General features: G+C 44.1%; 1 protein-coding gene across 1 annotated transcript in view; it reads left to right on the top strand.

The window, feature by feature from the left end:
- LOC112554054 (zwei Ig domain protein zig-8-like) overlaps positions 1-27483 on the top strand; it is a 65823-nt gene continuing 38340 nt past the window's right edge. The window contains exon 1 of the mRNA XM_025221636.1: positions 1-526. The gene's annotated coding sequence lies outside the window, so the exon portion shown is untranslated. The remainder of the gene's footprint in view (positions 527-27483) is intronic.

Here is a 27483-nt window from a genome sequence, read left to right as displayed (position 1 = left end):
AGCAGCCACCCGGTGGCGAGGGTGAGCAGGCTGGCGGCAAGGGAGGAACAGCACTGTGGGCCGCTAGAGGGCGCAAACAGCGCGCGCCGTCTCTCCTGCCGACTTTTGACTAGCGGGGAGTTACGGGGGGAGGGCTCCTACTCGTGCTCACCACGGAGGTGAAGAGAGAAAGAGAGAAGGAGAGAGCGAGTGGCGCTACACTTGCATGGAGTGCCTCGCCCCCCTAGTCCTCCCTCCCCTCCGCCACCCTCAGCAACTTCGCTCGCCGCACCACCACCGGGGGCTTTCAAAGTATTTCAACTTGCGGAGGAAAGAGGTGTCTCTGTTGTTTTCGGCTCGAAGAAAGGTCTCTATGGTTACAGCAACATTCACGGTCAAGTAATTAAGCGCGAGATCAATCAGCGAGGGTTCTGGTTCCTCGGGAGTTTGAAACATGAAGTGAAGTTGTGACAGTGATTCGTGCTTGTGAGCTGACTCACACTCTCACCTGTACTTTCTCTCAAGGATTTCCTGCGGCTTTGTACAGGTAAGTACAGACTGCAGTTTCAGTTCTGAATTTTCTGTTTATTTTCTTCGAAGTATTTGACAGCGAGGGCCTTGCCTTAGGTTTCGTTGGAAAAAGAAAGTTCTCACAGTCGCAGACAGTGAAGCTACATGATGTATATGTATGATGATATATTATGTGTGTGTCGTTTGTGAGATGAATGACTTTTAAAGAAATCCTACTAATCATCAAATCTCAAAAAATATCAGTCGTGTGTTTCACTTCATATCTGCAGTCTTTCTGTCTGTATGTCCACTCACATGAGACTGTATTATGTCTATATTATGTTTACATACTTAAATTGTTGGTTCGAACCACAGTCCAACTAGTGTTACAAATGAGGGATCACGAAAGATTTCAGAATAATGGAGTATACTATTCGTGAACCGTTCTCTTTCAGAGAAAAGAAAAAAAGTGGAAATGTTAGAATGTACCTAGTGTGTTAGACACTGGCTTAAAAAAAAGTTTCATCGGTTGAAAAAGTCATTATCTTTGTACAGTCATCTGCAATCTTTGTAGAGTTATCTTCAATCATGTCAAAGGTTGGATCTTGGGTCCTGTTCGAACTCATTCTAGACATCAGTAAATCGCTCAGTAATTATCCCCTTCCTCCTTCTCAAGACTTCAGTGAGCACTTCATTGACTAGTGATGATTAAAATGTTGTACAAATGATTTTAGTGATAGTCACTCATCATCCAGTGAATGTCGACTTGTCTCAAAGTTGTTTAAGATGACAATGCTTTGCCTACATGCACTTTGTGCACCATATACAAACTCTTGATATGACCTATGTTCACATCTTGTGCATGATTATATCCGCGTATATTTAGTGTACAGCGATTATGTGATTACATCTTGTCATAATGGCATTATCCCCGGTCTAATGTAACACCTGTCTTTCTCTCCACCAGCCACTTCTGTTACACTTCTCTCTCTCTCTGTTTCTATCTGTTTTATGTTTCGGGTTATGCCCAACATATGTTCCTGCTTGCTTGATTAGTTCTTAACAGGTGTTCACACACCGCAGCTGCACCCGGCTGAATCCCAGACCTGTGGTGGGGTGTGATCAGACGATTGATCAGCTACTGAACTCACTCGGGCGTGATCAGCTATTGAGATAATTCACTACATGGAAGGCTTTTGTCCCAAACCACACAATGTGTGACAGAAGCCAGCAAAGCGTGACCACACCGTTGCACACCCGTGTCGGGTGTCGGGTGCCTCATGCTCGTTGTTTGTCGTGTGAGAGGTTCAGATGAGCTTTACCTTGGCCGAGCATTGATCTTCCTTGAGTCCACGAACACCGACTCCGGTCTGTCCGCGGCCACAAAGGTTGAGATGCAGAGATCGATGCCAGTGTCACCCTGCTTTCTTCTGAAGCGAACTTCGGGTGTCAGCATCCATCATACCTCACTGCCTGCCACTCACACGTTAGAGAACATGGTACCCGGTGTTTGAAAGCCCAAAGGGCTTGCCGGGTAGAATTACCGTTAGTGTCGAGCAAGGTGTTGCGCTCGCTGTTGCTCAATTAGCTTCACGTGGACTTGAGACAGTCAAAAACAACAAACAGCGGATGAAGTCAGGTGATCATTGTCATTTGCATACACTTACAATAACCGTTAACAAGTCTTCCACAAGACAGCGTTTGTAATTTTGAACCGTTGTAAGCGATTAGTGATCCGTTTGTACAGGTGTTGATAAGTATAAAGGTCGTATAAAACTCTTTCCATCCAGAGCCTGAAGACATCATTTGTACACCACATCACATCAGCTCCTCACCTTGCACACACATCGATCAGGTGACTGCACGAGCTCATCATGTGTCACTGGTGACTCATCAAAACTCACTTGACCCAGTGAACCCAACAACTTCAGACCAGTCACTCAATCACTCAGAAATGAAACACTTTGAAAGATGACCAGGACCGAGGTTACAACTGCTGTTGATAAATACCTTGACCTGCTGCTATTTACCTATATGTAGATGATGCTATAAATCTGCAGATTAATCCAGGTGTATGGTGTCAGCAGTCTTTAGCATCCTCATCACACATCAACGATGACTACAGACCCTCACACGTGATAAACGTAGTCCTCAGTGACACACAGATGCTACCTCCCTGCTAACAGTCGAGCTTAACAAAAACAGAAAGAAAATCTTGACACCATACAGTGAACTGAGAGAGCACGGTGCTCACCTGTCAGCTCTACCGACATCGCACTCACCTTGCTTCTCCTCCCGTTCGTAAAAACTTATCGCGGGCTGGAGGCATTCTCGCGAGTTCACGTACTTGGAGGAGAAGCCCAGGTCCTCGATGTGTTTCATCTCACAGCCTCGCAGGTGAAACGACAACATCTCCGCTGGGGGGCCTCTCTCTTTTATTCAAGGGTTGCTGTTAGGTTCGAACCGCCTCCTGACGACTGCCAACAAAACTTCTCGACACATTACCCTCGCCAGTGCTTACACCTCGCCTCTGTTTCTCTCAATTGTTTCTAAGGCATCAGACCCAAACAAATAATCCAACAAAGTTGTGGATAAATCCTTTGCATGACACTTGCAATTTTTAATTTTTTAATAAATATTGTGATAGTAATTGGGGGGATGTGTATAGACGAATGAAGCTGGACAGACCGGGAATACCAAACTCTGAAAAACAAAGATGAACATTGCCATCACCTGGTTTGTCTTTGAATACAAGCAACAACTTTTAGTTGGCGCGTGACATCAACTGGCAAGCAGTCGTTTCAAGGGAAACTCTTGGAAAATGTGATTCCTCCTCCAGTGATAAATTCTTCCCGTGTTTCCTTTAGCAACAAACAGTTAACGAAGCCTACGTCACCAAAACGTTGCTCAGGTGCAACAAGCAACCGATCCCTTCTCCTTTTAAGAATGTGGAACATCTTAAGATTGAGTGTCTGGGTTTGCTTCCCTCGTTTATAATCTCACAAAGTATGTCTGTGATTTATGGCAGTTGGCGATGGTTCCATCCGCCTGGAAATTTCCTGCGATCCGACTGTTGCCTGGTGTCCAGAGTTCAATCACATTTAATATCTCGATATTTCACTTATCCTGAGTAATGTCCAGGTATTTTTACCAATCACACGCAATATCTATAGATTCTTTTACCAATTATGAAGTCTGTCGAGACCCTCGCAACCGTCTGTGAAGTTGAATCTCTGACACACGGCAGGTGGCGCTGCGAGGCGACGAGGAGATGCGAATTCATCCTCTTAGACGCAGGATAACGCTTCCATTAACAAGGATTGCAGGCAATCTACGAAATTTCACACTGGGGGCCCCGATAACTGAATGATGAATTGAATGATAACACAGGCTGGTGGGAGCTCTCGGCGATATTCAACAGTAACGTGACTGCTTGCAGAAATGATTAAGTTCTCGTTTACTTCCGGTTGTGGCTGACTTCAGTTTCAAGTTCTTTCTAAAGTCCGATATTTTATCAGCGGAATTCCCCTGCACTTGCATAGTTTGCGTTTGTCTCTGTTGGTGCTAACTTTAATTACAGATTACGGTGATTACACTGATAGCTGCTCGACTTGGCCACGTGACTAGTGACGTCTCGGACCCCCTCCACCACCTGTGTGCAGTGGAGGCCTCGCTAGCTTTTCGACATTTTCAGCAAGTGTCAGTACTATGTCACTCATGTGTTGTCAGTTCTACGTCACTAATTATTTCTTTGTCAGTCGTTTGGTTTTTATATTGCGTCACTCAGTTAATTGTCAGGGCTACGTCACTCGGACGTTTTCGGCACGTAGTCATTCAAATGTTGCTCATTTTACTCACGTTTTAATGGATGAGAGCTGGGATTTCGTTGGAGGCTGAAATGAGATATTTTACAACCAGATGTTTTTGAGACCTGTAAAGATAAGATGAGATATAACATGAAGTGGGCGAGTCATTTGGCGGCCATCAATGTAATAATCTTTATGTTGTATTTTGTGAGATTTAGAGGGCAGTACAAGTTTTATTTAATTATGTTGTTATTTTATAGACAAGATTGTCATCATTGCAAAATGCAGAGAAGGGTGTTATGTTATAGGCTATGTATCTCTCGGTTGTAGACTAAGTTGCTGTTATTCGGATCTTTATTGTAAAGTCACCAGATTAGCGGCTGCTAGAGGATTATGAAGTAATGCCAGAGTTCACAGTACTCGCCTTCCAAGCCAAATCCAGATATATGTATATATTTTTCGAGTAAAAATTTTGATCATTGGAACATTCATTGTGTAAAAAGTTAAGTGGGGAAAACGTTCACTGAGACCGACAACTGAACTTCACAGGTGCACAAAGGTCACGACAAAGCGTTAAGGTTGACAACACATCCTCGTCTGCTCATGGAGACAGCATCACAGAACCTTCAAAAGAAAAATTGCTAGAGAAGAAAAAGGCAATGAAAAGTAAAAAAGAAACCCAGCCGACTACGGTTACGAATCATTTTTCTTCGGTAACTACAGTTAACACCACCTCGGACATGACAGACATCACAAACCAACCAACCGCTGCTCCTGTCATCTGCTTCCCAAGACATCTTGACGACACCTGCTGAAAAAAAGTATTCTAGCAAAGCTAGACAGCAATGGAACAAAAATGGACAAATTCTCTGCAACAGTAGAAAGAATGGAATTACAACTCTCTTGCTGCAACAAGAAGTTGACAGACAGAAAGGTGAAATGACAGAACTGAGAAAACAACAGGAGGCAGCACGAGATGACATGGAAGTAGCTAACATTATAGTGCAGAAGGCAGAAAACAAAAACAACGATATCGTTATATAATGAGCAATAGTCAAGAAATTATTAACTGACCATCTATTTCATCGCGGAACCAGAAGGTGAGACTCCTAGACAGGCACAAAAAATGTTTTTTTAAACTATTCCGCGACATACTGCAAGTAAAACACATTTAAAACAAAGACTTAGGTCCTGTCCATCGACTACAGGGAGCAGACGACACCACAACCACCCAGGAGCGATCATCGTCCGCTTTGTGTCCAGAAAGACAAGCGAGGAAGAAATTAATTATAAACACAAAAAATTGAAGACAGCCAGGACAGAGACCTGTCTGTGGTCATCGTGGAAGACCTCATCCAAAGACAACCACCTTTTCCTTCAAAGGTCCCGTCCTCCAGAAACAGTAGAGCAGTGCTGGACCAACATGGCCAACATTTTTGTAAAAAGTCAGGAATTATTAAACACATCAAGACTCCCTCTCATCTCAACGACAAGCCATCCCAGAATTTCATAAAAAGAAACAGAACCACCAGCCTGAACTGACTGAGAGATGTAGCAGATTTCAGAAGCAGAGTACTGCAAGAACAGTGCGGGATGCACGAGCCAGACACAAAACAACTAAAACTCAAGATGCTCGAGGCGCGACCTCTACTAGGGCGGTCTCAAAAGTTCCACAAGGCAGAGCTGGCAGTCACGTGACACAAGTGAAGGCGAGTGGGTCTCTAAAGATGATAATGAGGAAGATGAGGCTTTCAAATGTCAGTAATTTAGTCGTGTATAATGTGTATGCATGTGTATAGTGTGTAAGAGTCAGGTTGTTATTACAAGACTATATGTCTCCCTTGAAATGGTGTGTGCGACATTTTTATACGACCCCCTGTCCACAAACAGCAAGGGTTAAGAGTCACACGACTTTTCAACATCCATGACAGAATAAGTGACTTCCAAATACTTTACAACGGATTATTTATAATTAACCTTCGACGGTGTCCGAGAGACAGATGATTTGTGCAGGAGAGCGGCGAGAACCCTACTAAATGGTTTACAAGTGTGCAATTGTCTGTGCGGGTGAGTGAAGACATTTTGTTTACCGTTATGTGTGGGTTGTTTGTTTCTATTCTTGGCTCTAATAACTCTGTTATATCCTCTTTGCTGTTTATCTTCCAGCACTGACCATCCCAGCTCCACTTATGTTCATGTTACATAATCTAATAACTTTCTCCTTATCTCAACATGTTTGTAAAGAGTTTTGGACATCGAAAAATCTAATAATTTTAGATATCAGGGTCATTATAACACTTTACTTGTCCTTGATTTTATCTTATTTTTTCTAATGTTTCACTTACCAATATCTTTCCCTACTGGGATTAGACTATGAGAAAACTGGCCAAGCATAGGCCCAAACAATATTCTTCTGTATAAGCTTCTGATATCTGTGTTAGATTGTCTGAATACTTTCTCGCACTGCATAATTGTTATATGAAGGTGTTATGCTGGTTAATGCACAGTTATATAATTTAGTTGTTCACTCTAATGGATACTAAGAATTAATCCTTTTATATTTGTTCCTTTAACTGTAATGGAATATACCTTCTGTACAGGGTTTTCTGAGGATTTTACTGTGAAAACAATACATTTAGTGATTATAGTAAACACAAATAGTGGAAGCTGGAATGTCCTCACTACTTCTATCTTCCCATCACTCATTGTCCACATCTTTTCTTCCTGCCTCCACCTCTACCTCTGTTTCTCCTTCTATACTGAAATGAATGTTTCTTGGAATGATAAATCTGGGGTATATAGTAGTAAATGTAATGTTGAATATGGTACTTATTGAATGAGAAAAAGGTTATTTTAAAGGCTAGAGGGTCTTATACAGATATGATTCTCCCCACTTTACCACCAGGTGAGGCTTTACAGTTGTAACCCACACGCGGCTGTTGTGCTGCTAATCAAAAACACATCAGCAAATGTATTCACAATATTTAATTTTTTCTGTTTCCGTCCTTTTAGTGACAAGTCAGCTGCCAAAGGGTATTTTTATTCTGCGCACCTCTAAAATGAATGAGAATACAATAAGCCTTTGAGGTTCAGCAGGTTCAGATCGACATGAAGCCATGTAAACCAAACATGCTCAGACATTTGGATGAAAACGCTTTTAGCTTTATGTATTTTTAAACAATGCAGTTCTCCCATGTCATGTTGGTCGGATCAATTATTTGAATAATTATTGTAAAAGCAATATTATATTTATATTACAGCTTATGTGCCAGTTTCTTGACTTATGGCTGTTTTATTCTTTTTTCTTTCTTTGTTTTGTTCTTTTTTTTTTTTTTTTGATTGTGACCTATGTATTATAGTGGCCTGGCACTTCAGCATTCTGACATAAAGATTCTGTTCTTCCGTGAAATGTTTATTGTTATTATGAAGATAAGCAACAGACTACTGACAGTTTATGCATGGTGTACTAAACAGTTGTACACTCTCAGGTAGTCAATCCATCTCCCTACTTCAAAGTGTTTCTAGTTTACCATGAATTCTCATCCTGGTGATATTGTTGAAACCTGACTGAGAATGATCCACTGCTTTGTATAAAAGAAAGTATTGTGGCAAAGAAAAAGATGTTCGGCGAATGCCTGTTTATCGCCAGATGTCTCCAAACAATCAACAGCTGCTCCTGATTATAAAGTTCCACACATACTTTTGTCAGATGTTCCTATTCACTGACAATGTGACTTTTATTCGAATGTCCCAAGTCACCTCAACCTATTCTTTCTTGGTTTGGTTCTTTCTCTTTTTATACTTTTTTACTTTCTACATCATTGATGGAAAAGTTAAAGGAGGCTTTATTCTTATGACAAAGTAGTAACTGCTTCCCAACAAAGCTATCAAGTTTAAACCAACATATTATTATGTCCGCAGTAGACTGGCCATGATTACCTGTACACAGCAGACTGACCATTATTACTTGTAGACAACAGACTTTATTACCTGCACACCACAGTAAACTGAGCATTATTACCTGTAGACAGTAAGCTGGCAAGTACGCCTCTCCTTCCTGAATTCGTCTTTGTGGGGGATTTTTATTGTTATTTGTGTCAGTTTGATGTCCGCACATTTATCCGGGAGAACTGTTCAGATTAAAAGTTACTGAGAAGCAAGAAATGCTTTTTTTCAAGAGAGGCTAGACAGTTGCTGATGATTGTTGTTTGTGAAAGATCTCTCCATTTTTTTTTAGAAACATGATCATAAAAGTAAAGAAGAATTTCAGACTATTAGAGGAAAAACTGCTTTCTCGTCCATGTTGGAGAGATTTCTGTGCCGTGTGGTGCCGGCATTTCGCCCTCACAGTGAGCACGAGCTGTGTGGCAGGTCCGTCCCTCACGACCCTCCAGCTTCCCTCGCCACACAAGCATCTTGTGTTTGTCCTCCATACTCTCACCATGCCTGTTCCTCTCAACACCGCCCACCAGACTCATGCCTAGACATCTTTTTGTGAGGATTACTCTGGAAATAGTTTTCTTCGCCTGCACATTAATCAGCTTGTTTTTGCAGAATTCTGAAAGGCTGTCGTTTTCCTGAAGTAAATCATCTCTAATTCTTGTCTTTCTTTTCTTTCATGATCTTGTTCTTTGTGTTACTTTCGTCTCTTGAAGACAAAACTAAGGTTAAACGTGATTCGGCTTTCATTTGGATGCCTGGGTCATTCAATCCTTCTAATGGAAAGATTCCATTTGGTTGTATGATTTAGTCTCTGGAAGTTTTAGCTGTCTTCAACATATGATGGTCTAAAACTAATGCAGGGATGATTTAGGTGATGTGGAGGATGGATCACCTTATACAGGGTATTTCTTTATTGCTTAACTAAAACCAGCTAACCTTTTACTTGATTCTTATATTTTTCTACATATCTCTCAATAACTAAAACACACACTGACATATGCGAAAATGTATCCAATGTGCTATTTATTAAATATCACACACACACACACACATCATGTGTGATTGTGTTTAGGCAAATGTCTCTAGTCAAGAATGTTAAGAAAGCGAATTATTATATAGATAATAATACCCTCAACACGTTTATCAATCGTTTTTCCTTCAACTAATTTCAGAAGATATTCAAACACAGCCCTTTGTAACTAATCTTTCCTTCTTAATTTTTTCTTTCTATTTCTCTTGTTATATTTTTCTTACCTTTAATAGCTCTGTGTGTGTGCGTGCGTGGGTTTGGCTACATGCGAAAATCTTCTAATTTTTCAGGGGCATTATTTCTTTTTTTTTTTTACCCAGAATGGCGATACTTGGATTATTTTAAGAAAAAAAATTAAATCACTATTCATTTGATAGTCCTACAAAGACTTTGTTTAATAGCTTACAATATTTTTATAAAGTTGTGTTGTGTTTCGCTGATCATCAAGCATTCGCAACTATTCCCATGCAAGACAAAGACAATACATATAATTTACCTGTCGCCTTAGCAGATTGTGTCGTGATTAACAGACAAAAATCGCCATCGCCGTAGATGAAAGCCTCAGGTGATGACGTCCACAGGTGATCAATAAGGTGCGCGTGCAATCACGCCCCCGCTCGGCAAGCACGTGACGATGTCGCGAGCAGATGGTTCTTCAGTGTGAAAGACGCTTAATTTGTGGACCTGCGAGTTTTGCATGCTGCTGGCTGATTACACTCCTGCTGACAGTTGTTTTTCTATGTCTAAATATTTGACTTTGCTGTGCTTCCGGTCGGAAAATGCCCGTCATCTGCGGACTGCTCAGGGCTGAAACCCCTTCCGGCTCTTTGCTATTCACACATTAGTCACATGCTAATAATGTCCAGGGACAAAAAAAAACAAAAAAACCATGGAGATCAATAGAGAACATGACCATCAATATATTTTAGTTCATCAGTACCAGTTTGGCAGACACCCACGCAGACAAGTCATCCTCCAGGGCATCTTCCAGGATCAACTGCCAAGGTTTTGCTTGATGACTTTCACTTTAGAGCCATGGAAGTGGGTGTCTTCTATTGACACAAGAATCCCTTCTGCTTTACTTGTCTTTTTAACCAGTTTGCGGAAAAAGACACCTTAAGACACATTAGGGAACCTGCTAAATATCCAGCGACTACCCGACACCCAAGATGTCTGCCTGCTGCTATTTCCGGCTCTTGCATCTTCCGCGCAAATGTGGTTTGCCGGCGGGTTAACAAGGTAATGTGGGTAATTTAGTGACACAAATAGATACACTTCAGGTATCTCAAGAATGCTCTGATTTTCATATTTGCAAGGGGAATCTATTTTGACATCTTACAACAACATCCTTTGCAGCTGGCTTCTCCAGGGCCTCGCGCCTCACGGACAGCGTCTGCTGCCAACAGGACTGGAGCCATGTTAGTTCCGATTACGTGACGTAGAGTGATGTGCACGTGACCATGGTTAAAGTTAGGGTTTAGTGGGGTAAGGGTATGTTGTATGTGCTCTTGTGCTCTTACAGCCTGGCTGAACTCACTGTAACCTATTGTTCATCGTTGTGGGAACAAACCACCAATGAGAAAGCTAGAAACAAAAGTTTGAACAAGCCAACCACATGCACCTGCAGATGTAACCAACTGTAACCGAGACGAACGTGGTTTATTCGTTAAAAACATATACATTCGTAACATGAATAATGTTGCAAATCTCATGTAGTTAACCGTAAAATAAAACATTGCAGATATTGGAAGTGCCATTAGCAAGGCGCAGCCAGAATTGCCAGTCGTCCACTTGAGCAGAAAAGTCTGGAAGCTTGTCTATTAATTTACAGTGTCTGAAATAAAATGCCCTCTCCAAATAATTTAAAGACATGGTCACGTGAGCTCATTATCGACGGCGCACGTCACCGAAGAGAAACAATGCAGCAGGTCATCACAAGTGGCTGACCCACCCGTTACACTTGCTCAGATACCCGCTACCCAGCTAAGGGCCCGGTCACAGGGAGGAGAGCGCTGCATCCACACGGGTATCGAAGTGGCTACAGCTCGTGGTACGGATGCTTCAGTCTCAAAGCTATCCCAGATAGCCACAGCCCGTATGTTAATGTGAAATGTGTGAAAGTGGAGTGCAAGCCACTTATGCTACTGTGCACACACGATGCAGCATAACAAGTTTAGGGAAAAGCTTTTTCCGAGTTCTTATTATCATTATTGAACCACCAGTCCCCACCTTCTCTCTCTCTGTATGCGCAGTGAGCTAGGTCAGGCAGCGGTCACATGACACTGATCCTGAATAAAGGTGTCACCGCGCCAACATCCTGTTAGTTAATCTCCACGTGCGAGGCGGGTGATACCCGGTAACTGATCGAGACGCTGATCGAGAAGAGAAATATCTAACTCCGTGTTTACCAGCTCTGTAACACAACATAAAACACAGGCGACTGCTGAGCAGGGTTCAGGCGCTATCTGGCTGCTGGCTGTCTATTGTCTTATCATCCTTTTCATCTTTCTGGCCACTCAGCACGTGGCGCGTGAAGATGCGGTGCGGGAGCTTTTCTTCCCGGTCTTTATCGTCGTTTTAGGCAAGTGTCTTGCAGACATCTGTACTCCCCCCGAAAATATTACTATGATAACAAAGGCATTTTATTTTCTTTGGGGTGCCACAGAAGCAATAAAGCCTGGTCTGTTGATGGGTTATTTTCTCCTACACAGTGTCTTTTTTAGAAAACAAAAACAATCATTTGACAGATGTGGCAGAGCGCATGCTCCTCGGTACAGACAAGACTTCGTTAATAAAATGTCTCAGCCAAGCTGGTCCTAGAGAGGAGGAGGGTGCTAATAGCGAACATAGGTCCACGGGATGAGCTTAGGTCGACTTATCAAGGTGATAAAAGTAGGTGATTGTTGATCAGCAGTAGACATGTTCATAAAATTGGTCTTGCTTTCCTCCAAGGTAACATCCCGACATCTCCATGTTGCTGTCTGTATGACTGCCGTGTAGCAAGTCCCAACGTGTCTTGTCACGTGGGCGTTCAGCGAGTTTTGCTGGAGCTAGCTAAGTTTTTGTCTAAACCCGAGTTTCTGATAAGGTAAAGGTAAACCCACCTCCTTTTCTGTGTCTCGGTTTTTCTTTCTGTCTCTCCACTTTTTCCTTTTTTTTCATACTTTCTTTCTACCAATCCTTTTCACTGTCTCCTGATCTTTCTTTAATAGGTTGGACAGACATATGGGCGGCTAATTTTAATCTTACTTGACATTTGGGAGTGATAGTTCAGGATGGCCATGGTAATATCTGCCACAATGTACTTGTCTGTCAAAGTGTCCGAGCCATATCATTCATCACCCATCTGCCTCTCGAGAAAAAGATTTTCGTCATTGTTGAATCCCTCTCAGGGCTTCGCTATATGACTGAGCAGCCAATCAGAACGACGACAGCAGGTGAGAGGTTGTGTAGGACAAGATTCAAAGGGAGTGGTTGCTATGGAAACAGCCACCCAGGGTGCTGCGAGTCATTCAGTCATCCCCTTATGTCATTGTAGAGTTCAGCAAGCGTGAGTGTGGGTGGTATCCCCGTCTAAAGGAGCAGTATTTGTCCAGAAACAACACTTAGTGTTTAATTACACCCAGAGGAAGAGGGGCTGACATCTACCGGACTACGATGGTAAAAGTTCTTCTCTAGTCAAAGTTGAGAGGTCGTGACCCGACACGAACTGTCCTGACACAAAAAAAAAAACAGGATGAGAAAGTCATCTGGGCATGGCCGGGTGGCAGAGCTTTGCACCTTCTTCCGCTGATTGTCATTCCGGGTGTCCACGTCAGTCACCGATGCCTCACCTTGATCCACGCACGGCGCTTGTTTTCACGCCAATCCCTCCCTCTTAATCCTCCCGACAAGCGACGACCCTCGCCTTCTCCTCGTTGAACACCGGTCTTGACGACACGCGGCGCATTGGCAAGAGCTGGTCACGTGACCAGAATGGGGGATGCGTGATGCAGTGAATGGCTCGGTTTGGTGGCTTGCCCCCCATGCCATGGTTTGGCCCCGAGGAGGAAAGCCTAACGGGGTACGCCCTCCTCCTGTCAGGACTACCCCGTAATAGCGACGGTCGTTGTCTGCCGGGTGCGTGCCGCTGATGATCTGTCCTCGTTCAATGTCTGTGTTTTTTCTAACCGTTGGGTGTCTCGTCAAAACACTACATTCAGTAAGCCTTGTTACTGGCCTCGGAGCCTTTTAATTGAAACTTTTTTTTTTTTTTCTTTGGCAATTTTCTAGTCCTTTCTGTTTCTAGGTGTTGACTCATTCCAAGTCTAGATTATTTCCTCCTGCTTGGCTGCTACAATGAACACTTTTTTCTTCGTAGTCACGAAATGTGCTGGGTTTTTTCTTTGTGTTTTAAGAACTGTTGCTATAGTGACAGGGAGAGAAAATTGCCTTCTGAGCTCTCTGTTGTTGACACTATTGTTGTGACTGAAAAAAGAAATGAGAGGCCAGCATCATTGTAGGCTGAACACTAGTTAACAAGCAACAAAACCTGATACACTTTTATTACACTTCTCCATCAGTGTTTAGCCAGCACGGATACTCAGGACAACATTTACAGGGAGGTGTGGGTGGGGAGGTGTGGGTGTGTGAGTACCTGTATCTTGCTAAGTGGTGCAGAGAAGTGTCTAGAAACATTTCTTCTTCTCTCTCCACACTTAGCACAACTACAGGAGGTGTGTGTCAGGTCTCTCGGTAACCAGATTCCATTCACCTTTATGCCACCCCGACAATACCTCTCTGTGGAAGCACTTTCACTGGCAGGTGTATGTGTGTGTGAGAGAGAGAGAGATTTTCTTTTTTTAGGATTGAGTGAGGTTAAGGGTCATATGTAAAATTCACCATATTGCAAATAACAATTCTTAACATTCAATAAAATAGCCCCTGATGTTTTGAATCCTCCATTATTAGAATATTATACGAAGAGGATAACATTCGTGGACAATATTTACAGTCGCCAGGAGGCGGGTGAGGTCAGGTGATCAAAGCTGACCAGCAGCTCCTTCCCATTCATTCCATCCAATGCTCTGCGCCATGATGTTAGTGAGTTTTCTTACAACAACCGAGCGGCGAGGACGGTTCCTCAATTTATCAACTTGTCTTGTTGATGGAGAAGCTGATGGCGAGCTACAGTAAACACAAACACCCCGCACATCACGTGTTTTGATACAACTCCACGGTTTATGCTCCGCGACTGCGGGGCACGCTCACCTCCCTCACGGAACGCGTCAACTGAGGTCAGCGATCAAAATGAAATCGAGGCTGGCACCCGTCCGACTTTTTTTTTTTTCTCAAGAGAAACGAAGATTTGGTATTTATTAAAATGCCATCGAGGGTAAAAAAAAAACTAGTGATGAGGCTGTAAGATATATTTCTAGCTATCTTCGCTCTTAAAGAAGGGATTTGCTGCGTGCCCGTAACTTCTTAAAATATCCATCCCAAAGTTCTTTCTTTTTTTTTAATTTTCTTTCTCCGTTTTCTTCTGAGAATAGCTTATCCCGGAGTGAGATCTTAAGAAAGTGTCAAGGCTGTGGAGTGGTGCTGATAGTTGTTAACGCATTTCCACAGTTTGCTTTGCTTCCATAATTGTCGAGTAAACACAATGCTGTCCCAGGTAAACATGGCTTCCGACGTGCTCCGATCTCTTGATTCATTCTAGAAATTTCGATCTCAGTTAACATCAGTCAACGAGCTAGATGTTATTTTCAGGAATATTGAATCTTTTTTTTCTTTTTTTTTTTCTTTCCGGACTACAAGAAGACGATAAGCGGACTACAAGTTCCAGTCTTCATCTTTCTTCGTCTCGTCTTGCGTGTCTCGCCCTTCTTTCTTTCCCTCATTGAACTTTCAAGTGCGACCTGCAGCTACTAATTTAGATTGTGGAGGGTGTTCACGATTTGCCAGTTGCTGCTGTGAGCGGGAGGAGAACTGGCGCCGAGTTGAGAGGATCGTCATGTTTGTTGTCGGCCTCACCGACACCAGGCGGCGCCCTGCCAAGCTGCCAACATGGCCGCCGCCGCCTCTGCTCCCACACGTATCGGCAACGTCTCCTCCTCCGTCTCTACCTGTCGTTTGTCGTGTTTGCTTTCAGAATCAGACACATTGAGCAGCAAACGGTGCCACTAGCATGGTGGACTTCTGGCAACGATCCGACATTTCTCCAGTTCTCGCTGATCTTTCCGGATAACTGACTTTGATTATGGCGATCGATATGACAGAATGCGCAGAAACAACAATTTTACATTAAACTTTTATTCACTTCCACAATTTAATGTCTTTATAGATGTTGTGGAGTGCAGTTTTGTTTCATTTTGATGGTTAAGCTCGGTGCAACATCGTATTTAGCAAACAGTGGGTGAGCAAACATCACCAACACAGAGAGTGGGCAGCCACACATCCAGCCATCGGGAGGACTGGAACTATAAGTCAGTTAGGTGTACCTGTGGACTAACCTGACTTTCTTGAAGTCATGTTTAATCACCTGTCAGTGTGTCCAGTCACATTAAGCTGTTTACATATACACCTGACAGTCACGTTTACTTGTTCATGTCCACATATCTATTCTTTTCTTACTTTTGTATATTTCCTTCTTTCTTTGCATTCCAAGTAAGAGATTCTGCGGATAGTTGCAGGCAGGCTGGCACGAGGCACATGCACTGCCAGCATCTCAAGTGGAGGCTGTGGCACAAATCAATTATGACAAAAAAGACACATCCACCTGTAGGCGGCATTTTTCTCTTGCTGCTGATTCATGTAGTCTTTGAACATGCTATGACAGTTGCACCTGCTGTAAACATTTGAAAATAGCGCTACCCCCCTCTTCCCTCCATCCCCTAGTCTGTCTGTAGTTTGTTTTTACTTTTTGCTTTCATCTGCCTTTTGTTTTGTTTTTCTTTCTAATTTTTTTCTTTACTCTCCTCCCTCACTTACTTTTTTTTAATGTTTCCCTATACTTTCGCAAAAGTCTTTCTCATTCTGTGGTGTATATGTACAATGATATCTGTGTATGTGATGTTTGTAGGGTGCAACTCCAAAATTGAACGTGGAATTCACCCAGATTAACTTTACCTAATCATTAAAAACTGTTGACCCCACTGGGTGTTTGGGGTTCACCCCGGCAGTTAGTATCACGAAATGCTCGCCAGGCTCTGGTCATTAGTGTAGGTTGGTGGTACAGAGGGTCTTTCTCACTCCGACAGAGACTAGGTACGGTGATGCTCGTACCCACAGAACTGCTCTTTGTTCTGCGATCTGTGATCTCGGAAACTAAAACAGTTTCTGTAATCGGGTGCTGGAGGGACTGTTGAGCTTGGCCCTGTGCACATGCGGGTATTGTGTGACTGCTGCTGTACTAAGCGAGAAACCACGCCGCCTCCCCGCATCCTCTACATGTCTGAACTCTGGCTGATAGTTGGGTGCTGCTGTAGCTGCAACTGTAACTGTGTGGCACTACCACCACCACCACCACTTACTACAGCAATGTGGAGCTTGTAACTGCCACGTCAGCGGACACGCAGTCTGGAACTAACGGTAGTTGTGTCCACAGTCGGCATTACAAGTAGTTGTGGCTGTAGTGTGACACTATCACAAGTTGTGACTATAGTGTGGCACTAGATGGAGCTGTGACTGCTGTATGGTAGCCTTATAATCAGAGCACACTCTACACCAGTTGCTGCTGTACATATAGTCAGCCTGAACCAGACACTCGCTGCCAACCTCGACTGTTGCTGTGAGGGTTTGCTGGATGAATACACCTCGTTATGGCTTCCTATACTATCTTTTTTTCCTCTCTCTCTCTCATTGTTTGAGTGTGCGTGTGTGTGTGGTGCGTGTGTGTGTATTGTGGCGTCTGTGGTAATGTGTGTGTTGTGTGCGTGTGTGTGTGTGTGGTGTGTGTGTGTGGCGTGTGTGCTGTGTGTGTGTGTGTGTCGCTCATCGCGAGCGAGCACAATGCACTAATGATGCTCGGAAAGAGAAACAGGTCCACGTGTGTCTTGCCTTATCACTCCATCACTATGCAGTGAGACAACACGGTGGATGCATGCGCATGCAGACAGAATGACGGGAAGACCACACACAAACACAAACACACACACACAGACAGAAATTACAAGCTTGTAAATGACTGCCAGCAAAACCTAATCTAAAATCTTGTTAATCAGTGTTCAGGTCACTTTTTCCACTTCCTTCTTACTTCTGTACTTTAGACATCAGGAAAGTGTTTCTCTAAGTACTCAACTCATGTCACTGTAACCCAGCGGTTCTCAACCTGTGGGGCGCGACCCCCTGGGGGGTCGCGACGTGCCTACAAGGGGGTCGCGAAGGTGTCATTTTTTTAAAAAGTTTCTTATACTGGTATTAGTGAAATTAGTTACATTGTGTAACCGAGTGTGAGGGCGATCAAACTCCCAATCTCTTCTCCTATTCAATACACTGCTCGGCATGCAGTGACTTCTCACTTCCAAAAAACTTCAAAACACAATCCCCTCTCAACAATTAAGCCTCCAATCTCCATCCTCTCACTTTTGCCTCTCTTCCCCAATCTCTCATCGCTGACTCCCTCTCCCTCTCCAGTCACACCTCTTTTCTTTTTAAACATCTAAAAGGCAGGCATTCAGGAAACATCCATCATTCACACACTTTCATTCGCAGTGCTCAGTCCTAGACCTATAGGTCCCTGACAGAAGGCCATGACCAGGCACAAAGGAAGGACACCACCATTACAAACAACTTGACAAGATGAATGCTTGTCCGAAGACATTCGTTGTGTGGACGCAAAAGATACGCCAAGAAAATATTTTTTGATATGTTCGTGCTTGTGTAAGTGCAAGGCTGACGTTAACTTGAAATCTTGATCAGGTGAAGAATGTAATTATTGCCATAGTCTAAACGGACGCAAGAAAGGTTTCAGCATTACTTCGCTGAAATTGAATGTGACTAAATACGATTGGATCGTAATCCACATTTCTGCTGATCCTAGCAAGCGGTGTGTCCACGCAAGAAGAAGAGCAGCTCATCGACATTCGAGTGACGCAATCTGAAAATGGTCTTCCAAGACAACACCAGTTCCAACATTGCGGCGCTATTAGCATTACGGTGAATCCTCTCCTTTCTGAGAAAGCAATGAAAGTTCTTCTTCCATTTTCAACTTCATATATGTTGTGAGCAAGGATTTTCAGCATTGGCAGCACTGAAGGTTCCATACAGAAATCGTGTGGACGCAGAGGCTGAGCTTGCGAATAGCAGTGGGTACGAACATTGCACACAGGTTCGCTTCTCTATGCAACAGCAAGCAGGCTCAACCTTCTCATTATCAAAGTGAGTGTCCAATAAAAAACGTAATATATTGCACCACAGAATTTTGCTTTAGTAAAATTTCATTAACAGTTATACTATAGTCTTGGGCAGATACGAACTTTGTTCTCCTCGTTGTTGATTTGCATGATTTCCTCGACGCGGCGTTCGAGGTTAGCAAAACGGCTCCCCCCCGCCGCCCCCCCTCTCTTCATTCTCGACCTAGCTGTGCTAAGGGGGGGAGTCGCGATTTGCGTACCGGTGTTCGTCAGGGTGGGCTGTCACAAGGGAAAAAGGTTGAGAACCGCTGCTGTAACCTTATGCGAACAGTAGAAGTATGTACAAGTCGAAAATTATTTTTTCCTGGTTCTTTCTCTATTACCTCCTTCTCTGATATCCCCCTCCCTTCTGTATTATCTCTCTTCCTCCTTTGTTATCTCCCTTCCTTCTCTATACTTTTATCTTCCTTTTTCATCCCTCCCCATTTTTTTTTTTTTTTTTTGCACCTTCTGTCTCCTTTTCTCTTCGTTTCCCGTCCATACTGCATTTTCCTCTTTAAATTTTCGTGTGTTCCAGTTTTTTAATCGTTGCTCTTTAACTGTGCAGTGATTCAGCTGCCACTTTGTTTCTTTTGTCATCCCTCAGTCGCTTTTTGCTGGTCGTAAAACACGGCGGTTCGCATGCAGTAGTGCATGTTTTATGCTCTCACCAAAATGCCTGTTGCCTAGGCTGCCTTTTGGTTTTCGGTATTACTGAAGGTTACACAGCTCGTCAGCAAGCACACAACATGAGTTATGTGGGTGAGACGAACTAGCATCATTTCTTGCAAGTTTCTTCTCGGTGCTTAATAGTCACCTGACGACACCCGGTGTACTCCGCTCGAGAAGACATAAAGGTGTGAGGTGGAGGAGCGAGGTGATATACGAGGCCTGCGAGTTATCGCGCGACGATGACTAGCAACTGCTCGCAATGGTTGGCTTTATTGCCGGCTGTCCATGGTGAGTGTCTATTGTAGTTAGGTGAGGTTTCTGAGCAGACAGATGTCGAGTGCCCTCCACAAGACAAGCATTGCACGCTGTGTACACCGGTATTCGTTCTGTGATCCTCGCTCCTTCCAACCCTCGTTCGGTCTTCAGCTCCACTCGCTTCCACATCCAGCCTTCGACCAGCGGCGGACGATCGTTGCCGTGTGTTTGTCCGGCGCTAAGAGGCCGCCTGGTCCCTCACAGGCCTCGGCTCATAAAAGCTTTTCAGCTTTTTCTGGATGTTGCAAAATTAGAGGCGTCCTGTGTGGACTCAACTTCGTAAAGCCTTTTTGTTGGGCTTCAGATGCAAGAGTTTCCAACCGAGTGAGCGAACTTGAAATGCTCTGTGTAGATTGTTCTCTTGTGAACTAAAACACAAATCTTTGGTCTCGGTCTAAGGTCTGTTTGTGGTTGGTGATACATGCCCTTATTAGATATTTTATAAATGATATCGGTTATTAATGCTTTACCTTTCCACAATCACCACCAAGTCTGTAGGTGCGTGTTTTACACATGGCAATGACATCAGGAACTGTTGACTGTGGTGTACACTTGAAGGTTCCAAGACTACTGCCAAGAGGTCCTCAACTGTACTGTCGCTACAAAGAAGCACTGGCAACTGTTTTTCTCTCGTGAAATTCTTATTGTAGGACAATACAACTGACTGGTAATTTCTAGCATCTACCCGTGTTAATACCCCGTAGCTCTCTAGCTCTCTGTGCCGGGGCACCATGGTTTGTTGCTGTATCAACCGTATCATCCACATATTTTCTAGGATGTTGTGCCAGGCAATGCTGACTGTGGCATTCTCAATCACGATCAAACTGCATTCCTGTATCTGTTGTGGAAGTTCCTAGCTGACATCTGCTGTAGGTCCTACTTTTGGACAAAAACAACTTTGTTTTCCTGGCTGTAATGATGTTGAGTTAATGGCAAGGGTAAGTGATCGAAAATGTGCGTTTTCTACCCTGCCATGGCAATGATATTCGATGAAATGATAACAACTAGATGTTTGTGTTCACTGAAATGTCGACGCATCTTGGCTCAAATGCAAAACAAATCAAGTAACAAAAGGAAGTTTTGTATCCACGCCCGAAAAAAACAACAGCTCATGAGTAGTTTTTGACTGACGACGGCTACAACCACACCACGGCGTAGGGCAGACCGAGCCACGAGGCAATACTTGAGAACTGGAAAAGATGGCCGCACAATGGACATCAGATATGGAGTGTTGATTGACAATTGCTTGCTTGACAAAGAAAAGTCATCGTGATCGTGGTAACTACTGATGAACACAGGATAAGAAATAAAGTCGAGCTGTTAGTGCCCTAGCTGCTGCTGCTGAGGAGAGCGATGTCTCGAAACATCATGTCTGCTAACTTCAGCGAAACATCATGTCTTCTTACTGAAGCAAAACATCATGTCTGGCAGAGAAACATCATGTCTGCTCACTGCAGCGAATCATGTCTGCCCATGGCACCGAAACATCATGTCTGCTCACACCACCAAGGACTGTCCCCGCTTGGGCTGGCAGGCCCGCAGGCTCCACACTGAGAGATGTGTCAACAGAAGGTGGCCAGGCCCCATGTACGGGCCTAAGTGGTATCGATATCCCGTTAGGTCGCCAAACCGGTCTCCTGCACACGCGAGCATGCGCACACACACACACACACAATCGTATGCTCTTGAGCGCTGAGAGCTCTCTAGGTGACAGCACGTGAAAAGACACAATTATGTTGATACCGCGGGAGTCCACTTCCCCTTTGAAGTGTTGATGGAATCGTTTTGCTGGAGGTCTGTGATCGAAGGGCGCAAACGACAACGGTGGTCAAAACTCCGTCTGTTTGTCGCCGCCATTGCCAGTGTAAATAAGAATATCCGTTACACAGCCTTCTCTTAAGAACATCCTTCACTTAGTCTTCTGGTAAAAACATCCTTTAACAAGAGTTATCTTACGCACACGCCCTCCGCCCATCCTGTAATCTCTCAAGTGTAAAATTAAAAACCACAATGGTGTCAGAAGTTACACGGTGACTGATCACAGCAACCTAAGTGGTGCCGGCGCTGTATCCCTCCAGCAAAAGAGTTCTCAATGAGTGCATGGTATATCATCACAGTAAATTAACAGGAAGACCAACAACCTCTCCTCCACTTCCATTCTTCTTCAATATTGTATTACTTTAACAAGAACCCAGAATGAAAAAAAAACTGTCCGCTAAATGATGAAAGCCATGACACACAGACCTGACTGTCATGCTCGGGGTCATCAGCTAGACTACAGAAAGGTAATTAGCTGTTAGCTAATCTACAGACAAATATGAATATATTGCCCTCCGTACTCTCGCTATCATCAAACGGTTGCAGACTCCTCGCCTGACCCCCAACCCCCATCTTGTATGTATTTGCCCATGGTATGGGTGGCAAGCGCCGATGAAATCCTATTTCACGGTCTACTGCCGGTGTGATAAGCGTTATCTCGACTTCGTGACTAAGTGGCAGGCGCATTAGACGTATTTATCTCGCGAGATGAGCTCGGCGCATTTCCGTCTTGGCCTGGCGCGCTGGTATTTGCACGAGCACGTCACGTGGCGAGCGCTCAGCGCCACGACAAATGGAAACAAGTCTTTTGTAAATCGACCAGCCTTTGTGTGAGCTTTTTCCAACCGTTTTCTTACATCTCACCGCCAAAAAAAAAAAAAAAAAAAATCGTCGGCCACACACCTACACGCCACTCTGCGCAGCCGCAGACAACCTGGTGTGTGAGATGGGTGTGCAGCTTTCCCATCAGTGCTCACCACCACCGCCGCCTCCGACGGAGATGAAGCTGTCCGCAAAGTAAACAGACGTAAGAACAGTAGATATATCTTACACTCCCCCTCCTGCCGCCAGCAACACTGGCACCACCACCACAGACCCCACCACCACTTGCTTGCAATGAAAGGAGTGCGAAAATCTCCCTCGAGAGACCTGAGCGAATTGACTGTAGACAGTGGATGTCAGGTGCAAGTGTCAGTGATGACAATGATCGCTGCTAACTGGAATCTGTATGAATGACGATGGATAAGCTTTGTGAGCCAGTTTTCTTTGTCATTTTGGAAGGTGGTAATTTTCTTTATTTTTGTTCTTACAGGTAAAAATCATACCTTTCTGGTAAATGCTGATGTCTAATTCTTCTTGGTCATAGTTCCTAAATAGAAGTTTGAGGTGAGATTACTGTTTCGTTGCTGACACGGCGTAAAACACAGCCTAACCCATAATATTGTAGTGAAACAATTTCTCGCCAATAAAAAATATTCACTGGTTCCGCACGAGTGACCAACGAAATCATCATGGCCATCAAAGTGGCCGTCCATCTGCCACAGCCTCTGTCTGATCTGTATCTTGTCTCTCTCGTTTACCCAGTTAAAATTAAATTGTGCAATTTCCGCGAAAGCACAATCAATAAGTCATCAGTAATTAATTTTGCTTGTCAATACAGTGAGAAAGATGTTCGTTACATCCAATCAGTAACTGTTCACAGACAAGTGATATCGTTTGTAAGACGATGGCGTTGTGTATAGATACAAACACTCAGGATAAATACAGGATACATATTTTTATCTCTCATTGATTATTCAAAACCCACTAAAAGCCAAAACCAGGATACAGTACAAGTGGGATGTTGCAAGGGTCCACCTCTGATGGCCGGGTCCTGCAGCCGTTGCTATCGCCGAAATCGTCAGGCGATGGGGACGTGGAGGAGCCGGATGTCGGTGCTAATGTACATGAGAGACTGGCGGGCCCTTTCAAGTCTGGAATAAAACGACATGGCCTTTGACCCTGCCAATCAGATGAGAAGGATGTGTGAAGACACGATAGCACCCTTCGTGCTTCGGTGGAGCGCAGACGAATCAATTCAAAGAGAAGTGGATGACCAAAAGGAAACACAGTTGCACGAATAACATTTGTTTTTCCTCTCTGTCACGCAAAGTCCTGCATGCAGCTATTTATCTTTCTGTTAATAGCTTTCCTGTTTCGTTTTCAATTATTATTAACTCGGATCAATTATGGCGACCCTCGTTTCTTTTATTTTTGTCCTCGGACAAGTGTGTGCCGTGTCACGTGGTCTGATGCTTTGTTAAACACTCATCCAGCCAAGAACTGACTCACACCAACACAAGGTGGGTGGGAAAGGGGTATGGGTGATGAACAACGATGTGCACGTGCCGGGTTGGCAACATTGTGACACCTTTTATTCGTCCTGAAAGAAAAAAAAGTGTAATATGGAAGAAAGAAAAAAAATTCTGATATACAAGACCGAGATTCACATCCAAAGATGTAGCAAGCGGGTAATGACCCTCGTCCTCCACCCCACTCCACATTTTTAGACTCAGCCTGCCTGCTTGCCGCCGCCATCTGGCCCGCCACTCGTTGCCGTGTAACAGGATGAGCAGGAAGAAATTTATTTGTTTAAGATTAGGTTGGTTGATCGCATAAAAGCGAAGCAAAGGGAAAGAAATCAAGCCAGCGGGTATGTTTAGTCTGACTTGTATTCATGTGCAAGGAGTTCTGGTGGGTTTGTGTTTTATAAGTTAATATTTAAAGTCAAGCAGAGGAGCCAGGTGAACCTTGCAAAGACACTTTTCTGTAAACACGGCTATACACCTTGAGATTTTTCTCTGCCTAACGCGCGAAAGAACAGCTCAATATGACGAGACACCTTTGCTAAGAGGGGGGCACAGTTTCTGTTTAGCTGGGAAAAACTGTTAGGTCAGATTTAGTGTACAGGATAAGCTTTTTTTCTCTTGAATGATATACGATGCGTCCCGAGATTATTTTGAGGTGTGTACATCTGAAGTTGAGTGCACATGGCCGGCGATAAACAGACATAAAAAGCAGAGGCATTATCAGAATTGTCAGACGCAGCTAGGACGCCAGCACTTGTGTTTGCTGCTGTAAAACCGCTGGTGCTACTCTTTAAAAAAATGATTCCAGATTCCGACCAAACCAGTGAGCAATTAGTATGGGCAAGGGCGATAATTTCCTGGGTGGCGCAAGCACTTTAAGTGGTCTTTAACGGGCGAAACTCAGTACGGTTCATGTCACACATGCAAACACAGAGAAAAGCTGGCCACACCCAGTGCTGGAATGTCTTTATTACCGTGTGCACACAACGGGGTGGATTACACGACTCACCCGACTCGCCCACGTGGGTATCGTCTGGCATGTTGGCATGTCGCCTGGGTTGCTGCCTCAGTGCTGCATTGCTTGTCTTGTAGGAAGGATACACAGCATCAGTCCTGTCTACTTTCTTTTACTTCGTCATCTTTAGACATCCATCTTGAAAGTTTTTAGGAGCTTTCTCAAACTACAAATGGAATGGTGTTAATGGAAGACAGATTCCCAAAATCCCAAAATTCCTCCTCATTTCCTTTCCCTTCAATTTCTCTTGTTTATTTATCCCCACATTTATCCCCACTCACCTGTGTCAGCTGTGTGTTGTTTGTGTTCATTCAACACCCACACCAGAATCTCGCCATCTTCCCGCCCAGCCTGTCGCATGCTGCACTCACCGCCCTCATGACGTCACCCGGCGACACACAGACGTGGCGACACCTAGCCGTGGACGGAGTCAAGGTGGAAGGGCGGTAGGTGGGGAGGCAAGACGACTGTTTGATCAAAGAGCGGAAGCCTGGCCTTCGGTGCTCTTCCGTTACCAAGTCTTTGATGTCGCGGGAAGTTTGGGTACGACGTTGCCGGGTATTAAACATGCACTCGACAAAGAACCGGCGCTCGGCCGCTGGCAGTTCTCGTGGCCGAAGGGGGAAAATATCAGGAGCAGATAAGAGTTTGTCTGAAGATTGGTATCAGATTAAAAGTGGACTGAGCTGTCTTTGTCCTCCGCCGGTATGATGACATTGATTGCCTGAGGAGCTTTACAACGGCAACAAATAACTTCTGTGTGTGCCCGGGGTAAAGTCAGTTGCGAACCTGGAGCCATGGAGGATCGTATGGCATCTCAACATCCACAATTTACCGTTTGGATTCAAGGGAGGAGAGAGGGTTCAACACAGGTTTCTTTTTCAGTGTACGTGTGATACTGATGAATATCAGGTGTAATATTCAACTTCAAGCTGTTTATTCTTCATTAAGAGATCACGTGTCCGTATTTTTTTTTAATTACCATAATTTCTGGTTGTTTTATTTTTTTATTTTTTTTTAGTAGAACTTTGCTGTTTTGTTTTACGTTGGAGTCGAGCTTTGAACTGTTGATTGCAATGTGGATGCTGACTGCACGAGTCCAGATTCTTTCATCTCATGTCACCGTAAAGTAATGAGAGAGGTTCACAAACAATATCATAGTGTCACAGTCACTATCACAGCTCTCTAGTCAGACAGTATCACATTGTACAGTCAGTATCACATTTACAGTTATTGTCATGGCGGGGCTAACATTAAAATGGAGGATCCGTGCCTGCCTTTCGTATGATGTCCAATGACTAGTGTGGTAGCTAGCCTCGGACAAACCAGCAGCTAATAATACATTAATGCAATATTGTAACATGTAACATGATATCCACGCACTGCGCACATGTTCCCATTAATGTCGGTGGTGTTACGTGCCATGCGCACATCATACTACGTTCCCACTACGTGATAGGGGAGGATGGCGGCGAGGCTGCGATTTCCCATTAAAGTCTGCACACGAGATAGAGAGATTGTCAAATTGTCTTTTTAAAAAATTTACCGCAGCTGCGTTTGATGCCCAGAAAGACCGCTAGGGGGAGCAGTGACTACCGACGTTGTTTCATCTCACCATGATCAAAGCAGGGGGCAGCCGCCTGTCTGGACTTGGGGGACCCGGATGGTCATGGGGACCCACGCGCGGTGCAGTCCGTGGTGGAGGTGGGAGGGAATCAAGCGGCTAAATTCACTTTGAGTTCGCTGCAGTGTTCATTACACAAATTGTGGAGTAATGGCCGCTACCTCAGCAGCAAGCACGGGAGGGGGAGGGGAGCAACCCTCAATGCTCCCATAACCGTCTGGCTATTCATACATGGAAATCCTTTGTACGCAAGCTCAGTTTGGAGGCTAAATTTCTTTATCGATATCGCATATTTCTGACTTCAAATCATAAAGGTTGCCTGCCTTTCCTCCTGCGAATATTTGGTAAAGGAAATGCAGGTCTGGGTATGGCCGCCACCAATAGAAGCATTTAGCGGAGAACGCAGGAGGTCTTCAACTAATATTGAAAAGAGATTCGTTATGACTTTCTCTCGTGTTGTTCTGCAACTGGCTGAGGTAAATGGTTTTCCTGATTACAGTAGATCACTCGCTTGCGATTAACGTGAAATGTTTCATTGAATACAAATGGTCACATTACCTGCTTGTGGCCAGGGTGATCACGTGAGCTCGCCTCCACACTGCGAAATTCAATTTATAAATTCAATTATTATTATCATTCATGGACTAGAAACAATCACATTATGCTGCTTGTGACCATGTCACGTGTAGAGGGTCCACGTGACGTGTTATCATGACTAGTCATCATGATCAGTTATTAGGAAGAGTTTTCCACAACACTTTCATCCACTAACGGCTTCTGTGTCCTGTTCTTTGCTTTGCCATCTTGTTTTGGGTTTTTGACTAAACAGGATTGTGAGCCTTCTTCATCGACAACCCTTTCCGATGTTGTATCCGAGGCTGCTTTCCATTTTGTGATTGACAGACCGTTCAAGCTGCTACATGTGAAGATTGGATTTTCGATGTCTGCTCCTTAGCGATGTCGTCTGGTGATAAGATGCGTTTGGTGTCATCCTGCATCTTTCTCCCTCCTTGTTTTCGGTGTCTTGTCTTCCCTGCATCAGTGCCAGGATTG

The sequence above is a fragment of the Pomacea canaliculata genome, linkage group LG13, assembly GCF_003073045.1.
Source record: "Pomacea canaliculata isolate SZHN2017 linkage group LG13, ASM307304v1, whole genome shotgun sequence".
Taxonomy (NCBI): domain Eukaryota; kingdom Metazoa; phylum Mollusca; class Gastropoda; order Architaenioglossa; family Ampullariidae; genus Pomacea; species Pomacea canaliculata.
Note: the sequence above shows the minus strand (reverse complement) of the source record. Positions and strands in the feature narration are given on the sequence as shown.